Below are 18,630 nucleotides of genomic sequence, written 5' to 3'. Positions count from 1 at the left end.
GTATGGCAGAAAAAATACTTCAGATAAATTGTATTCTGTGTAATTATAATGATGCAGAAAACAATGGAAGTTGTGGGGGTTTTTTTCTCATATTTTTTTTTTTATATTTAATAAAAATACAATAATTTGGACTGGAATAGATTCACTTTGGCAAATGGCACAGCGTTTGTTACAGTTAAAATCCTTTTATACTTACATATTTTTATTTTTAACAGCAACATTTATAATCATTTTAAAATTTGGCATTGCAGGGAAAAAATACTTTTGGAGCAATAAAAATGCAGATTCTTATGTGAAATGTTGCCTCACACAATTAGAGCATACTACACAATTTAACAATTAAGTTATTTATGGATCTAAGAATTTACTAATTCTATTTTAAAGTGAACCTCACTCCTACAGAGAAAGCTGTGATTTTGTGGGTTCACCCAATGTTTCCGAAAATCAACCATAGGGCTTGATTCTGAGACCCACGCAATGCTAATGTTCACGGATTGAGCTTTTTTTTTTTTTTTTTCCCCCAATGCTGCTTGTGCATGAAAATCCGTAAAAACGCACAAGTGTCCCACTGTTTACTGGCAGACGCGCAGTTGTGATTGAGACACATGGTATTGGAAATGTGCTGGCCAGTAACTGGGACGTCATGAACCGGTTGTTAACTAAGATGCTGGGGGGGAATCGAATTGGCTCGGATAATTAGCCCAGGACTAATTGGATTCCCACGTTAATGTCTCACATTGGATGCCATACTCTAACGAGAAGCGACATCTAGCATGGGACTGGTGCAAGTGTCGATGGTGCAACCAATGGTTGCATCTAAAGATGCTCAAAGTGGACATCTCAGACCTTGCACATGCGTGGGAAGGGCTGATCTTAGCAACTATGGCAGAAGTGGTTGCAGCAGTGTCACTTCCTAATGACTAGATATACTGCATTCTCAAGAATACCAGTTCTGCCACAAAATGGGTGACTTCCGTGTCTAGTCCTCATTACTCCGTGATCTTTACAGTTCCTAGTGAATTGACGGATTGAATTCTCAGAAATATGGGTTCAGCCAACAAAATTGTCTGCCGTCTCTGTTAATGAGAGTCTTGGTACACTTTAATGAAGGCTCCATTTGCATATTTGTTTTGTTTCTCACAATAAATTGATTTACAGGTTGTTGTTTTTTTATATGGTTGTATGTCAGACAAACCAAATACGTGTTGTTCATGTCACTAAGTGCCAAACATGCGGTGATGTTTGTGTACTGCTAATCTTGTAAATAAGAAAAAGAAAAAAAAATCTGGACAATAAATATCTAAAACAGCTTGTTACAGTTCACTGAAACAACCGAACCATAATGACCCTTATATAATGTGTGCACTTCAATTCTAACAGTGGGCCTGGTTTAGTACGTCCACTTGCACCATGTAAAACGCGACTTTTGTAAATTTAGTCGCACTGTGCATGCACACAGCTTGCTCCTGTACGTATCTGACACTTTCGTCCATTGTGCCTAGAGAGTCTGGCGGGAGGGGTGTTCATGCACCTTATATAAATGCTTCCAGTTTTGACTCACTCTTAAGGTGCCCATCCACCATCAGACATGAAAACGACTGAACGATTACGACATTGGTAATCGTGCAGTCGTTTGTCAGTCTGTGATGAGCCTGCACTGAACGAGCAGTCGTTCAAGTGCAGGCTCATCAATCATCTGCAAACATGCTGAACCTGACGTTATCGTCAGGTTGTCCTTCATGTTTGCACGATGATAGATATCTAAACGACCGGCAGGCATGTGCATCGCTGGTCGTTTTAGAAATTTTTGCAAACTATGAACGATTGAACGATCCTTATCGTTCAATTGCTCAACTTAATCATCTAGTGGATGGGCACCTTTAGGCTGCGTACACACCTAAAGATACTGTATATCTCTCCAATCTGTCTGGTGGGAAGGAAAAGGTTTCCAGTGTTTGGTAGCAAATTTTTATTGTTATTTGCTCTTATACCACATTTTCATTACCACAAGACATATTGGACAGATATATCTATAGGTGTGTACGCAGCCTTAGATACAACTTTTAATGTGTGTATCTGGCATCCCATTGGCCTGGTGCAAGTTTCCATTCTAATAATTATAACAGCCATTTTGGGGGTTTTTTGTACTGAAGCTGTTTTATATGCAAGTTGCAAATATCTTAAATGATGTGATGCATAACTGAAAATACAGCCACAGAAATGTAAGCATATGGACACATTTTATTTTGTACACAAAAGTCGCAATTTTACATTTAACAATAAATCGGGCCCATTCTGTGCACCGTTTTGTGCTTTTTTTGTACTTTATTCTGTAGCCTTCGCGTAGTACAGTATGTAGCAGTATTGGATTGTCCTGTTATGTTTTGCTTTTTCATTTTTCCTCCATTTTGCATCGTTTGCACAAATCATACCTTTTGGTGTTTTAAGGTATGTTCTGTATTACTCTTCCTGGCTTTCAGTTAAAATCTGTAAGACATTATATATATCGTAATAAAATCTTCACAGAATGTAATTGATGTATGTCGGTTTTTCTTTTTTTTTAAATCTTATAACGATTAGTAATGGTATCTGTATATAAACTGTTCTGATGTCATCACTTTAGTGTTCATTAGCAAAGCTTTTGTATCATAAGGAGTAATGCAGTGACGACAGTAAATTTAATCTGTAAATGATTAGACATTTTCTGTCACCTCCGATTTCTGTGATTTGTATTAAATTCAAATATCCTGCAACCTTGTGCTTTTATATGGTCACAGAACTTCTCTGCAACTTCTAATATCTATATAATTGTAGGGAGTGGATTATTCCAATGAAGTACAGTATATGGATTTTAACAGCAGTTATTTATAAGTCTTATGGTGCGTACACACTACACGATATGCTCCCTGAGAGATATCGTGTAGTGTGTCCCCGGCAGGCTGTGCTCAATGTCGTTCATGACATTGAGCACAGCCGCTGACTGATATCATTAACGATATCGTTCAGCGCCGGGCTCTCTCCCCCATTCCCTGACATGCAGCAACCTGACGACATCGATTACTGAGCGATTGCACGATTACGATGTCGTAATCATGCAGTCGCTCAGTAATATCGCCCAGTGTGTACCCACCATTACTGGCCTGGACAACTTGGAAACTACAAGCCCCAGTTAGCGCTGCCAGCTGACAAAAAAGGTTAATAAGGGCACCTGTGATATCAAACAGTCAATGTTTTGTATTTTTTTTACTCTTGTTTCCCCATTCCTAATTCGTGTAGGCATTTTAGCTTCCAATATCGCAGCATGTACAGTATAAGGGACAAAAGCGAATCAATGTATTGGCTCTTCAGCCTCCTCATGACAAAGTCTATTTTTTTTTATTCTTAGTGTAAAGTGGGAGCTGACCAATCATATTGTCCCTAAGAAAAGGTTTAATGTCATCTCATATGACCGGTTTGGCAGCTGTGCCCACATTATCATTGACCTCTCTTCCTGTTTTAAGCTTGTCAGCTGTATGTGGTTGGCATCCGAATTTCTAGCCGAATAGTTAACCAGATATGCCACGCAAAATATATTCTGTAACCTAGATGGATCCAAGGACCATATATCCGATCAGGTTGTCAAATCGATGCAAGATAAAGTGGCATTTTGTGCATGTGGATGCTCCAAGCTTTAGCGAGGTCAAGTGTGCCGCCTTATACAATGAAGGCTGGAGATATCTCACTTTCCTGCTGCCATGCAATCTAAAGTGTCATATAAGGCAACAGGATCCCCCATGATCATCCTTTGTTTATATAGCACCCACCATATTACACAATGCTTTGCAGAAAATGAGAGTAAGCAAATAATTCAAATTTATAAATAAATTCTCTACCTGGCACACTAATGTCCTTTTTTGTTACCAGTTAATTAACCAGCCTGTTTGTTTTTGAGCTGAAAGAGGGAGAACCCGTGGCTCAAGAGTTGTAAGGCAACGATGCTAACCACTGTGCCAGCCTTCCCCATCATAATTATTGAACACATCACATTGCACTAGGGCAGAGCACAGTCTTATTAATCAGAGCTAGTTCAAATGGAGCGCAGTAATACACATGAACAAATATGAATTCTGTGCTATTTATATTTCCAAATGTAATTATTATGGGGGTGAAAGTAGCTGATTTGCTGAAATTGAACCTCCTCTGACATAAATACAACATGATGCATTGCTGGCTTTGTTCAGTGCTAATGCTTATCTGAATATAATACAGCTCTTGGTTCCCGGTATAACATAACTCAGAATGTCCACTATGTAATATGACATTGTCATTATCTTTACAGCCATGCAAAATGTAAGCTTATTTTTTTAACCCCATTGACCCTTAGACCCGAGTGTTCTGTGACCTAGGGCTCTATTTATTAACATTATTTTTACTAAAATAAAGTGAAATAGGGTGCTTTCACACCCTTTTCACATTATTTTAGTTTCACCTGTAGTTATTACAGGGCAATTGGAGTAGAATTAGTAAAATTCTACTCCAACCCCCAGTATCACTTATTTTTAGTAAAGCAGATCGCATTTCCCATAATTGTAATGGGGAATGTGATCCGACCAAAGTTGCTAAAAATAAATTGTAAAAAAATACCGGGGGAAGCCCTGTGATAATAACGCCACCTGGAGGTGGCATTATCCAGGGTCTCCCCCGGTTACCGGGCTCCTACTCTGCTCTAATGGGGAGAGCAGAGGCGGGAGCCGGTACCAGTAATCAGCTATGTGGTCTAAGCAGACCGCAAGCTGATTGCTGTAAAAAAGAAAAAAAAAAATGAAACATTTTTTTTTTACTTACCTGACTCCAGGGACCGGTGATCGGGCCTCCGGTGATGGCTCCTCTCCAGTCAGCTGGTCTCCCACAGTGCACTGGGGCTCGGTCATCAGGTGATCGGGCCCCAGTGCAGTATGGGAGATCACCTGATCGGGAAGCCCGGAGAAGATCACCGGAGGCCAGGAGGATGCAGGTAAGTGTAATGAAGGGAGGGTTGGGGGGGGTCCACGATCGTGGGGGGCGGGGCTTAGCGGGGGTGGGTGAAGTAGCGGTGGTCGGTCGGCGCATGCGCGGGCTCTTAGTCGCGGTATTTTTTCCGAAAATACCGCGACTAGAGTGCGGATGGGATCCGCAGGGACAGAGCTTTATCGCAAGCTCTGTCCCTGCAAGGGATTTATAGTAAATCCCTGTGATATTGCCTGAATTCGCAATGCGAATTCACTCGGTAATATCACACTACAATCCGCATTCAATATGCGGATTGTAGTAAATAGAGCCCTAAGTCTGTTATGTCCTTTCTCAGTATACAGTACATTTTTATCGGTAAACATGAAGCTTTTATTGATAATGCCAGTGAGTCTGATTTAGTATGCTATTCACACTTACTAATGGGCCTCTCGATGTGTAGGTCCAGACATTATTATTATCCTTTATTTATATGGCACCACAAAGGTTCCGCAGCGCCTTACACAGTACGTAAATGAGCACACAAGAAAAACAGTTATTAGCGGTACAAAACAATACAGGACAAGGACATGGTTTATAAACATTGCTGCATAGCACAAGTAGCCGGGCGTCAGCAGCCAAGTGTTTAGGTTCCATGTGGGGAGTTAGGAGTAAATGATAGTATAAGTAGGGGCTGGATTAGCACGTGAGGGACGAGGGCCCTGCTCGTGAGAGCTTACATTCTAAAGGGGAGGGGCAAACAGACAGGGGTGACACAAATGGGGTAGATAGTGAGGAAGGAGCATGGAGCAGTGGGTTAGGATAAATGCTGCGGAATGTGTGTGTATAAGATGACCTGATGTTGTGTCTAAATTAAGTCCTTCATTCATCTATCTCTGACAAAAAAATAGATTTGTTTGTGTTATTTACATGAGAGATGTACAAAATAAAGTAGTTGCACTTTAATTTTTGTCCGTTACATTTTAGCATCTAAATACATCCAGCTACAAATGCAGCTATTATGGGACTGTCCCGCCATCCTAATAGTATTACAGTCCCGGCTGCTGGGTGCTATGCCATGCTCCTGTGAGTGGGTGCTTCTCACGTGCTAGTCCCACCTAGACATCACAACCTTTGGTCTGGACATACAGTAACTTCCTCTTAATACTTCCTTTTAGGCAAAACTCTGATATGACACCTTATTTACCCTACTACACCTTATTCTATAAAGTTCAGCTGAGTTAGTATTTTGAAGGAATAGGCATTGTCAATCATATTGACTGGAAATTAATGTGAATGTCTGGAGAAAACTAAGTACTATTCATTATTACCTTTATTTGCCCTAAACTGGCAACCTTTATATTTAAATTATAAAGAAGCTCACCCCAACTCCTGCCCCTATTGATTGCACAAATGTGAGTGCCGCTTCATAAATATAGCCCAAGCTCATCAACGGCTTAATTTTTTTTATTGGCATCATTAAGTATAAAGCATGCCATGGTTTACACCTAATGCGAGTTCCACTTTAAATTTTCACCTAAAATGCGCCAAGAAGTGGTGGCTTTTAAAAGCTGCTGCTTCGTAAATATAGCCTCTTGTTTTCAGTTTTCATTATTAAGATATATAATGTTTATAAAACATATTCACCTCACTAAGAAAATGGAAATATGCAATATAAAAAACACATGAAACAGACAAAACTTTAATAAATAAGTATTTACCCCCATGAAGCACATTTAGCGTTGGTTATACCTGTGAGTTTATAGATTTAGATTTACTATGCTTCTGAACCTGGAGCTTTGTAATGGAGCCCATACATCAGCAATCAGTTGGGGCAACTCCCCAGATGATTGTGTAAAAATATCTGCAATGTATGAGTTTTCACCAATTGCTGATTTCAACCAAATAGTGACCAGAATCTGTAAATCAGGTTGTCCAACATGTTGGATTTCACTGACCAATCGGGTCTGTATAGAGTCTTAGTGTATTGTAACGATCAGCCGATTTGTAGACACTTGCTAGTAAAATGATGAGCATGTCACGATTGGCAGATCTGTTCGTTTTCAGTGATTTGCAGATTTTCAGCAAATAATTGTAATGTATGGGTGCATATTGATGGATTGGAGAATCATGAAATTGGGGGGCGGGTGATTCTTTTTTTCTGCTTGCTGATGTATGGACCCCATAAGATTCATCCATTGCCCTTTGCAGTATTGCTGGATGAGATTGTTGATGAACAATCATTTTCTAATAATTCTAGATATTTTTTGGAGAGGATTTATGTGTGGGCTTTAACTGAGTTACTCCTAGAGATTTTTGTTTTTGCATTAAGTCCAATGTTTTCTTTGCTGTCTGTTTGTATAATTGTCCTGCTAGATTATAAGTACAGTCTCCCAAGTCCTAGATCACCTGCAGACTGCAGTAGTTCTTCCTTCTAAGAGTTTTTTTGGTATTTTGCTCTGTCCATTTCGAGTTCTAGTTTGACAACTGTTTGTCCTTGAAGTGGGAAAGCGTCTCCATGGCATTATGCACCCTACACTATGCCCTACAGTAGGGATAGTGGTCTAAAGATGATTTACAGTGTTAGACTTGCACCAAACTTAATGCCACCCTTGATTTCATTGGACCTTAGAACCTCCATCAACTGATTGTGTTTTCCAGATATTTGTTCTGCAAATTCTAGGTGATTTTTTGTCCGTTTTTTTTTTACATTTTATGACCGTCTAAATTGCAGATTTAGCGGTGGCTATTGTCCTAGATACATAATTCTATTCCATGGAAGACTAGAGATGTCACACTTGGTACAGCCCTATCAGTGTCTTCCCCTCCACAGTTCTGCCATATTCTGTCCATTTTTGGGATGGACACAAAAGTGCTAAAGTAGTTTTTAAGATTATTTAAAATCTTACCCTTCCTCGTGTGGTGCTTTTTGTTTTCATTTAAGTTCAGTATATTTTTTTATTAAAGTTTTTCAAACATATATAATAATCTAAAAGTACAACCCCTTCATACAAATAGAGATGGGGCTACAGCCAAGCATGTAATGTATTTCTAATAAGCATGGAACCACTGGTCAATCAGGTAAGTACAACTCCATGATATTGATAATCTATCGGTAGGCCTTCCAACGATTTATTCCATTTAGCTCACACTCGCTCTAACTTCAATATGCAGTTCCTGTCTGTATATATGAAGTGCTCATGTGCAACATTATTGTTCAAGTCCTAGATGACAGCATTAACGGGTCATCCCTAGAATGTGTGTAAAAAAAACCCTACTCGAAATATTCAGTGAGCTTTATTTAAACAGAGCCAACCTACTCGCTCAATGCAAGTTGGTTGGCATAGTTTCAATTCTCATCTAAAAGGTGGCATATATGTTCCAATTTAGCATGAAGGTGGTGCAGATAGCCAACAGAAGCTATCCTAATATTTGTTGCCCTAGATGGGAATTATTCCTTCAAAGCATGCTTCAGTTGCAAGTATCTGAAGGCCAAGACACCTCAAAATCCCCTGTCAGCTGCTCATGATTTAAAGGTACCACTAGAAGGGAGCCAGCCAATGATATCAGTTCCCAACAATTAACTTTGCTCTGTAATGGAGTACTTGGAACATGATAGTCCACATTTTAGTAGCTTGGGAGATCAAGGGAACAGTTGCAGCCAATTTGGCAGTCAACAGCGTTTTCTGCGTATAATGTCACCCCGATAATCACTTAAATTGTGTATATAAATGATGGTACCACGGAACTAACACTCAATGTTTTAGGTGGCCTAATTGCACTGCATAATGGTGCAACTTGTGATTAGGTAGAACACGTTTTCCCAGGTTTCTGGGTCTGTAAGGACTACTTAGTTTAATCTTGCCAACTTTGTACCCCATATCAGAAGTGAAGGTGAAAGAAGTTGCTCTATGTTGTGAATAATGTAATGCTGAAACACAATAAAAATTACTACCCAACGTAAGTTTCCTTTTAAGCTAACTCCTTCCATTGTGACACCTTGCTAGGTAAGTATGGGCTCTAATGAATTCACATTTGTTAGGAACCTGTGGTCTTCTCATGCCCCATGCCAGCTCGCTCCTCGTACACTGAAGGTTCAACCTTGGAAGGGCTGAATTATTATTATAATTACATTTTATTATAGGGCGCCACAAGAGGTCTGCAGCGCCATACATACAGTAAAGGGTACACAGAACATTACATTATAATACAGTAACCAACTTATAAACAGAGCACAAGTACCAATTAGCAACACAATTCTCCACACACAATACAGCTGGGATGGTGAAGGCTGTCATAGAAGTGCTAGAGAAGAAGGCTGTGAGACAGTGGGGAGGAGGACCCTGCTCCTAGGAGTTTACAATCTAGGGGAGAGGGGAGACGGACAGATGACATGAGGCAAGAGTGTGTAGAAGGTGACCTGAGTGCAGGAAGTAGGCAAGGTAGAGATGGCTGAGGCAGGAGGGACAGAGACTTGGTGATGGTTATGTGGTGCAAGGGTATGTTTACCTAGGCAGATAGGTTAGGGTTCCCCTTCATGTAAACAGTAAAATGACACAACCAGAGAGGCAAGGTTCTATTTTTATTTCTCAGGAACAGTGTGATGTAGATCGTAAAATTATACTGCAAATCGTTTTTATAAATCACTACATTCCCAGTTATATTTCTACAGCAAGAGTGGTGTGGTGTCAATAAAACACAATAGTTTAAACTTTGTTGTCTTGAATTACACTTTTCTCTACTGTTTGAATATTACTGTCCCTCAGCAAGACAATAGCTACATCCAACAATATATTTACAAGTTGTGCTTACTCACAGAATATATACGTTGCAGCTGTGTTGGTGCACTTTCTGTCTCTGGTGTGATTACAGATATGTAAAATGGTTCCACTGCTCCTGAAAAACAGATTATAACTGAGGTTCAGAGTTCTGGAAACTGCTACGTTAATCTTCACAAAATCATTCGCTGTACATGAACTCTGCAGTGTAGACTTACCAAATATAGATACTGAACAATAAAGTGGATTCTGAGGTAAAAATAGTCTTTTCTTTCCACTTAGGGGCATATGTATCAAAGCTTGATGTGAGATATATATCACCAACCAATCAGCTTCTAACTTACATTTTGCAGGCTGTGTTTAAGAAATGATAGTTTGGAGCTGATTGGTTTGTGATATATATTTCACAATTTTATCTCGCATCAAGATTTGATACATATGCCCCACAAACTCTGCAGTGTAGATTTGCTCAACAGTAAAGCTAGATCTGAGGAAAATCGTTCCTTTACACTTAAACTATGCAATGTAGATTTACTTCAAAATAAATGCTATATCTGAGGGAAATTATTCCTTTCTTTACACACAAGCTCTGCAGTGTACATTTATTACAACACAAATGCTTAATCTGTGGTACAATCAGTCTTTCTTTACACTTAAAATCTGCAGTGTACATTTACTAAACAGTAAAGCTGAATCTGAGGTAAAATAGCCTTTTCTTTATAATTCCTCGCTTAATGCTGATTTCCAGTCACTCGCTGGCCGGCAGCTCTTCTCTCTCTGCCTCACTGTGCTGCACTGCTTTCTTCACACAGCCCCATTTCGCGGCTGCTGCTATCCTTGATGCCTCACTGAGCTGGTTCTGTGATATAAATAAGAATAAATTGAGTCAATGCTAAAGCAGGCAAATTATTTTTTTTTTTCCCACTGCATGTTATTCGATTCCACAGACACCTGCACTCTGAATTTATATGCTGTTTATATCTATTATCGTTCATTTCTGCAAAGTCTCTAGCACTTTTGTTTGTGTTACAAGCTGCTCCTTTTGTCCATATCTAAAAATGTAATAACTCCTTTTTTATTATATCTCTTACTGGGCAGGATGCATGACACATCGCACTCGGGATGCGATGCATTCCACCAGTCTTCGCATATATGACGTTGGAAATGCCCGTAAGCATGACGATCACCGCAAAGGACCGCTCTGTTGGTAAGAGCGGCCCTTTGCGATGGAGGGACTTCCGAGTCTATGACCCAGAAGACCCCCCGAGATTCTCCTGCACTTGCGCAGAAGGACACACGCGCTGCGTGGGTTCTGCGAGGGATCCGATTGGATCCCTCTATCAGCACTCTGCGGAGAGAAGCCCATAGGCTTCTATTGGTAATGCCATCAGGAAGATGGTGTTACCCACCACGAACAGGGCGAGGCTTGGTGCATATGAGAAATGCGTTCACACCCGCATTTTGGGGGTTTTACCTCATTTCTCCCCTTCCTGCATCTCGCCCACTGGATGAGCATTATCCTTTTATTAGTCAAGGGAAACCAAAGGCCCATCTACCCTGCAGTTCAAACTGAAACATCTGTTTCTAGGAGACCTACAACAATTAAATGACCAATCAGTGTGGCATTGTATTGACAAAACTGGTCAATGAAGTCGTATGACACCAAGAGGACTTGCAACAAAGATATTGCCCACCAGTGCTGTAACAGGGCAGCAGTGCACCCTGTGCCAGACCTGCCCCTGAACCCCTGATATGATGTTGCATTGAGGGGGCAGGGCCACTAGCACTAGTAAGAACAGCACTGCAAGGAGCACCCTGAGGAAGCTCCAAGCTGCTGTACAGACTGCAGAATGCATGGTTAGAGCATTCAAAGGACGCACCAGGTGGCACTTCACCAGCGATACTGGCAGCAGGGTGCCATTCCATGCAGTGGCCATGGGGCAGCGACAATTCTGCCCACAGAACCCTGTGCTCTGTGTGATGGCACAGCTTGCACACCCTCAGTTATGGCCCTGTTAACCTATGAGTCAAAAGAAAAAGGGATGACTATCCCCCACATCTATCCATATCCATATTTGCCTACTCTACCAGAATGTGCAGGAGGCTCACGATTTTTCGGGCAGTCCCCCGCACCCCTGGAAAGCTGGCCAATCTCTTGCATCCCGCTTACTTCCTAAGAAAGTAGGCAAGATGGGGATATAATACCGCTGAGAATCGTCCGTAGCGATGGGGCAGGGCTAAAATGATTGTTGCATTTTAATCCCGCCCCCTCCCTACACATCCACAAATTCATTTTGCTGCAATGGGTGGGGCCTAATAACTTGAAAGCCTGGTCCTGCCCCCCCCCCCCCCCGTAGTAACCAGCTGCATCTACCCTGTGGGCTTCTCCCTGAGGTGGAGATAAAAAATAAATGTAGGCAAGTGTGATCCATTTCTCCTGGTAGGGCAATCATTTCAATATGTGCACTTCTTTTAAGCCTTAGTTAAATTATAAGGTAATTATATTTGTTAGTATTGGACCTTTGAATAATAACCGCATTTAATATGTGTGCGTGTGTGTTTATAGTGTGTGAATCCTAATTGCATCCATTGCCTTCACTTGCCAAGAATGAAATTGTACAAGTCCTCTAGATCCCAGTCGTTTGTTTTACATTTCTTCTCAACAGACCTCCCAAATAGTACATATCTGGCAGGAGTTTCTGTGTTTTATTTCACTCTACTTCAACGTACATGTTGTGAAAAGCTCATCTGTATTTGCCAGTGTTTTATCATGTTGTTTTTATTGCTTTTATGTCAAGATACTTTTGCCAAATCAGCCCACAGTTAATAATAAGTTCTGAGTGATCATTAATAGCTACTGTAAATTGTTTAAGATTAACTGTGCAAAACAACAACAACATTCCCTATCAGCCAGTGCGGCCTTTCCAGAGAAAAAGAGAATTAAAGTCCATGTTTTCTATATTTCATAAGTCTTAACCATAATAGTATTTTTTTATTTAATTTTTTTTTTATTCTTAACAAACATTTTTCCTCGCTGCTGTAGATTACTAGTAATTATAACAATGCGTATCCAATATTGTATTTTTTTGTACTATTTGTAACTCACGCCACCTAAATTGAACCGTGGGGTGAAGTATATGTAATGGTGCATACACACGGTCAGATTTGTCAGATCTGTCAGATGAACGATTTAACGATTTTACCAAAGATTTGAACGATATTTGACTGCATTACAATGAATGGAATCGTCCAAGACTGACTGCAAACACATCAGATGTCAGATATCGTTATCTGACCATCGGGAACGCGCATCGTTCATCGTTCAGATATGTCAGATTTTCCTTCAGATATGAACGATTTTTTAAATCGTTATCGTTCAGATCTGAAGAAAAATCTGTCCGTGTGTGCGCACCATTACAGGCAAAGTGAGAAATCCAGCTACTGTATTGTGCACAATGCCTGAAGCTTTTTAAGCAAAGTAGGAATTGAAGAAACTTACCTGCCTACGTACTGTACACAATGCCTGACTGCATTTAGGCAAAGTGGTAAATACTTTCTGTGTCTTTACTTTCTACAATTCAAAAGAATACAATGAGTATGTTATAGCTTTAAACAACCCCCCAAAATAACTAAATAATGGGAATCAGAAAGTTTATTACAGATCAACATTTATTACATTTTAAATAAGTGAAAATGCAATATTGCCATTAAAAACACCCAAACAAAGCCAAAATTAAATAATTTTTAGTTTTAGACACCCCAGCAATAGAAAATAACACCACTTTATTTTTAATCCCTTTTTGTGGCCAGTGGTGCAGAGAGTTGGGGAAGTGTGTAGTAATTACCCAGTTCCTGGGTCTATTTAAGGGCAGGGTGGCATAGTTGTCCCCCCTCCCCCCGTAATGCCATGGTCACACCCCAGGAGGTGACGTCACCTTGTTACTGCGCACAACATATACAGATATCAGGCCAGATAGTGATTAGAGCTGGATTTAGGTGGAGGTGGTCAGAGTACATGTGCCCTGAGCACTTTTCTCTTTGAGGGGGCCTTTCACATTAAATGCTACCGCGGCAGTGCAATGCTGGTGAACTGCCAGTAAGCAGAGGAGAGATGAGGGACGTGATCTGATGAGGTGGCGGGGCAAGAAGCCACACTAAGTGTACATACAGTTGTCCTGCCTGCTGGCATCATGGGAGATAGGTGGGTGGAAGTGCTACAGTCCCAACTTCCCCAGTGACGACTTTAACTACCAGGCCTGCAAGGTAAAACAGTGCATAACTGTAATTATGTGTGTTTATCTAAAACTCTATGTGTAACTGTACAGTGTAGGTAACCCATTGAATATGTGACTATACAGTATGTGTGACCCACTGCATGTGTGACTCTGTGACCCACTCGGACCTCCCAACCGCCTGATTATGGTGGGACAGTCCCACATTGGGTGCACTGTTCTGCCATCCCACCCGCAGACCGCAAGATTGAGAAGTCTCATCCAGCATGGCGAAAAATAGGGACGTGGCCTTACACCCCGTACTGGACAATGAGGCCACGCCCCTTAATCATTTGGGCAAAAACCCTCTTCCAACCTCCCCAATGTTGAGAGGTATACCCACTGCATGTGTGGCTATGCATGTGTGACTCTACATCTGTGATCCATTGGAAAGTTGACTTCATGTATGACTCTGCATATGTGTCCTTCTGCATATGTGACCCCCTGTTTTTGAATACTTGATAAATATACTTTTATTTTGTGATGGAGTTAGTCTGAAAGGCTCTTTAATATTTACCACCTACATGTGACTCACTATCACCATCTTGTGAATTATGACTATGCTGTCAATTTTAGACCATATGGGACTCTGTTTTATGTGCCCCAGGCCCCCCAAACTCTTACTCCAACTTTGGGCGTGGGCGTGGCCGTGTCCCCTCCCCAACACCCGGAAGCACCAAGGCTCTCAGAGGCCCTATTTGTTGCCACAAAATAATCTGCACTGAAATACACAAACAAATATCTCTTGCTTTTCCCACTGCTTCAATTACAACTTACTACTTAAGGTGGCAAGTTGATTTCTTAAAGGAAGCAAGCATTTCCAGGTATAACAATATTCATCTTGAAGATGGTGGATGCCTTTCACCTTTAGCACAGAATGACACAACTCATTAAGATGAAAAGATGCCTCTAATAAAAGCAGTAAACAGTGCCCCCCAACCTCATTTAACAGCAAACAGGTTACTTTTGAGTATCAGACGAGCATAACAGGCGGCAATAACATTCCTATGCAGTGTTAAATTCTGTTCTAATGGGGAAAAAGACAAACCTCAATTGTAAGAGTGCACAGCTAGTAAAGTAACCACTGTCAAGTATATGTATTTAAAAGGGGACGTTATAGAGAGACAAAAGAACAGTCAAAAACAATTGGCCATTTTCTCACAATTCAAAGTCCAACAGCGACTAGTCATTCAGCCACTATTTCATAGGAACTATTTTAAGTAGAAACTGTCATAGTGTAAACTCAATCCTAGGTGTTGTTCAAGCCTTGACTGCAAGTGGAGAATTCTGTGAAATCCCAAACCATCTTACAATAATGCCTATGAGACGAGGTCTCCAGAAGCTCCATTATCTCCTCAAAAAGAAGAGATTCTGCAGACGTCAAGGCAACTTGGTGACATTGAGTTCCATGGACCAGAATTTCTTGTGGCAAACTCCAGCAAAGGGAATTCTAAGGTCATTGAGAGAAGAACTCAGAAAACGTAATTGAGTTGGGATTTCCTCATGACATTCAAGTACTTCTTCAGGGGAAATTGACTACACTGTGGACCTTAACACCTTCTACCCCAATGTGAGTGTCAGGCAGCCAAAAGAAGCACGAGCAAATCCTGTTAAAATACAGGCACCAGGGACTTCAATGATACTTGAACTTTTTTACAATCAGTGAAATTTGTTGTTCGATAAGATAGTGACCCTCTGCTTAGCCCCCTTAATATGTGTAGCTAGTGTAAAGGTCTGACAGAGAATTACACTCGTAGGCATATAAAGAAGGACTTAAATATGTAATACAACCCTTAATACATTTTAAAGGCCATTATCCCCTTAGGAAAATTGGTGTGTACTAGGCACAAGTAACCCAATCTCCCCCTTTCACCTTTAAATAGAAATCGAATACTGACTGGCCTAAGCTGACTCACCTATTCCCTATTTCTATTCGTTTTGAATGTGATTAAACTTCAAGTTCTGCTTCATTAATTCCTACCTGTTGCAAACACACCATTCACATGCAGTGCAGTACACACTTTCTCACTGCTAATGGTTTTACATCCTTTGATGTGGAAAGTAAATTCCCTTTGATGGTGGGGAGTCTGATGACATTGTTGTTTACCTGTTCTGGGAGGCAGAAAAATTAACGTTGCCAAGATATGAGCAGAAGAGACAACCATCTGTTGTCCAGAGTCTGTGATGATGCTCTGGATTAAAAATTAAGAGATTATTCAACTGTTAATGGGTTAATTAAACCCATACTAGCCAGCCTGCATGGCGGGGAAGGGGAGCTGCTGAATTGGGTGGTGCTGGAGTTGTGGTAATGCAATTTCATCATCCTTGTCCTACCCCCGATCGACAATGCCATGATTACTGGCATTGTAAAGTGGGTGGTGGGGCCAAGATGACACGATTCACTGCAAATCGCGTCATCAGCCGCCTGTACTGCCTACTTCACTCAGGACGTGGGTGGCGGTGGCCATGGTTTGGGGTGGCTCCGTGAGACTTGGCTTCTCCTCCGAGCAGCCGGGAGTAACACCCAATTTTCAGTAGATTCCCAGCCATTATGTATATACCAGAGGCAAGATCTAGACTTCAACATTCATTTCACAAAAAAATATAAATGTGATCATTAGACCTGATTCAGAAATATATGCAAACCCGATGGTTGCTGATCTGCGCACACACAGGATCTGTACTGCACATGTGCAGATCTTGTACTGCGAGATTGCTCGCAGTGCCCGGACGCCGCAGCCTGATTGACATGCTGTGGCCATATGGGGTTGGGAGGGGGTGGCGATGGGGACCGCTTTACAAAACGTGCTTGTTGTCCCTGTTTTGTAGGTGTGCAGAGGCCATGGTCTTTAGTTGCAAATTTCCTGGCCCCGGCAGAGAAGTTCCGGCTTAGGCTTTCTCAGTTGGCCGATGGCTGCCTGTAAGTGATTTGATGCTACGTCTTAGGACTTTCTTTGCCCACCCACACTTAGGGGTGTATGTACAAAGCGCTTCTCGGCAGGTTTGAGATCATAATTTAAAGCACCACTAATATTAAGTGCAAAGCCCAGTGTATTTTCCACTTACTGTAAAATTAGTGCTGCTTAGAGCCCAAGTCGCTGCTTCTTAATTGTACCATTTTGTGTAAACCATTTTATGAGACAGAAACACCTACATATGTTCAGTAACTCATCAATAATGTAATTAAAAGATAAAGATCAAATAGTTTTCGCTGACAGTGATCAGCTGTGGCGAGTATGAGAAGTGCCATCAGTCAGAAATTCCATACTAATTATTTGATGCCACTACAAAATTGTTTCACTATAAAGAACTTCCTAAATGTGGCCAAATTCACCAATCATTTGCAAACATATGATACAAACGGAATGGGTATGAAATCCAGTCAGTCGGGATGCCTGCTGTCAATATACCGACAGCGACACCCAGATGCTCGTGATCCTGACAAGGGTCCGGTAAGTATAGTAACCCTCCCCCCTTGTCCCCCTAACCCTTTGTTGCTACATCCTAATACTAACCCTCCTCCCACCCCATCCTAACTTTTTTCTAACTCATGTGATTAGATGACATGCCCATTTATATCACTGTATCCTTGGATCATGTTCCACCCAGGGAATGGATGTGCAACGTATTTACTGTAAAGCTCAACTAGAGGTCAATATTTTGTGTCACTGTCATAGTCTGTGAGGGGGTTTATACAGTATGCATTGTTTATATATTATAATTTAATGTTTAATACATTTTTGGTTTTATATATAATAATGAGCTAATTCTTCAATTCTGCCCTAATTTATGTAGGTAAACAAATATAAGTGTATATAGCCCTATACCATCTTTCCTTTTCCAGTTTCAAGTTCTTGTTTTTTGGGGGGAACCCAGAATTGTTCTCCTTAACGAGCCAATTTATACAATAAGCGCCTGAGTCATATGTTATATTCATACAGTGTGACATCTAGTTGGAAACCTATCTCTGAGAGGGAGGTGTGTTCATCTAGTCATAGGCGTATTTATAATGGGTGCAGGGTGTGCGGTGCAACCGGGCCACCAGGGATCAGGGGGGCCCCTCACTGCCGTCCTGCACCCAGACCATACCTAACACTACTGCCGGTAAACAGGTGCCTCTGCAGCAGGCGCCATATTTTCAGTGATAACTTTGGAAAGATGCTGCCATGCTTTGAATGCAAAGACTACAGCACTGTGCACGAGCCTTAGCTAACTTCTGCATATGGGATGACATGTCAAATATCACTGGGAAGATGGCGCTGGCCACAAAAAGGAAGGGGACATTACTACTCCCTGTAAGTAGACCATTCCGTAAAAACAGGAGGAGGCATAAAAGTTAGCCTTACTAAATATAAAAATGCTGCAGATGAGCCATACGAGATTATTACATACATTCCTACCCTCCAGGAAATCGCGAGAGGCTCCCGATTTTTCGGGTAATCCCGGAAGGGTAGGCACTTCTCCCGCATTCTGTCCACTTCTTATTGAAGTGGGCAGAATAAGGAGAATTTTCTTGAAGACCGGCGGGTCTGCGAATAGGCGGCGTGAACTAATGTTGCGATTCTGAGAATCGCATCATTTTGACCCCACCCCTTATTTAAATATGCGCCATTCAC

This window comes from Taudactylus pleione, unplaced genomic scaffold, assembly GCF_031769625.1.
Source record: "Taudactylus pleione unplaced genomic scaffold, aTauple2 ptg000758l, whole genome shotgun sequence".
Lineage (NCBI taxonomy): Eukaryota > Metazoa > Chordata > Amphibia > Anura > Myobatrachidae > Taudactylus > Taudactylus pleione.
The sequence above is the reverse complement of the archived record's forward strand: the minus strand, read 5'-3'. Positions refer to the sequence as shown.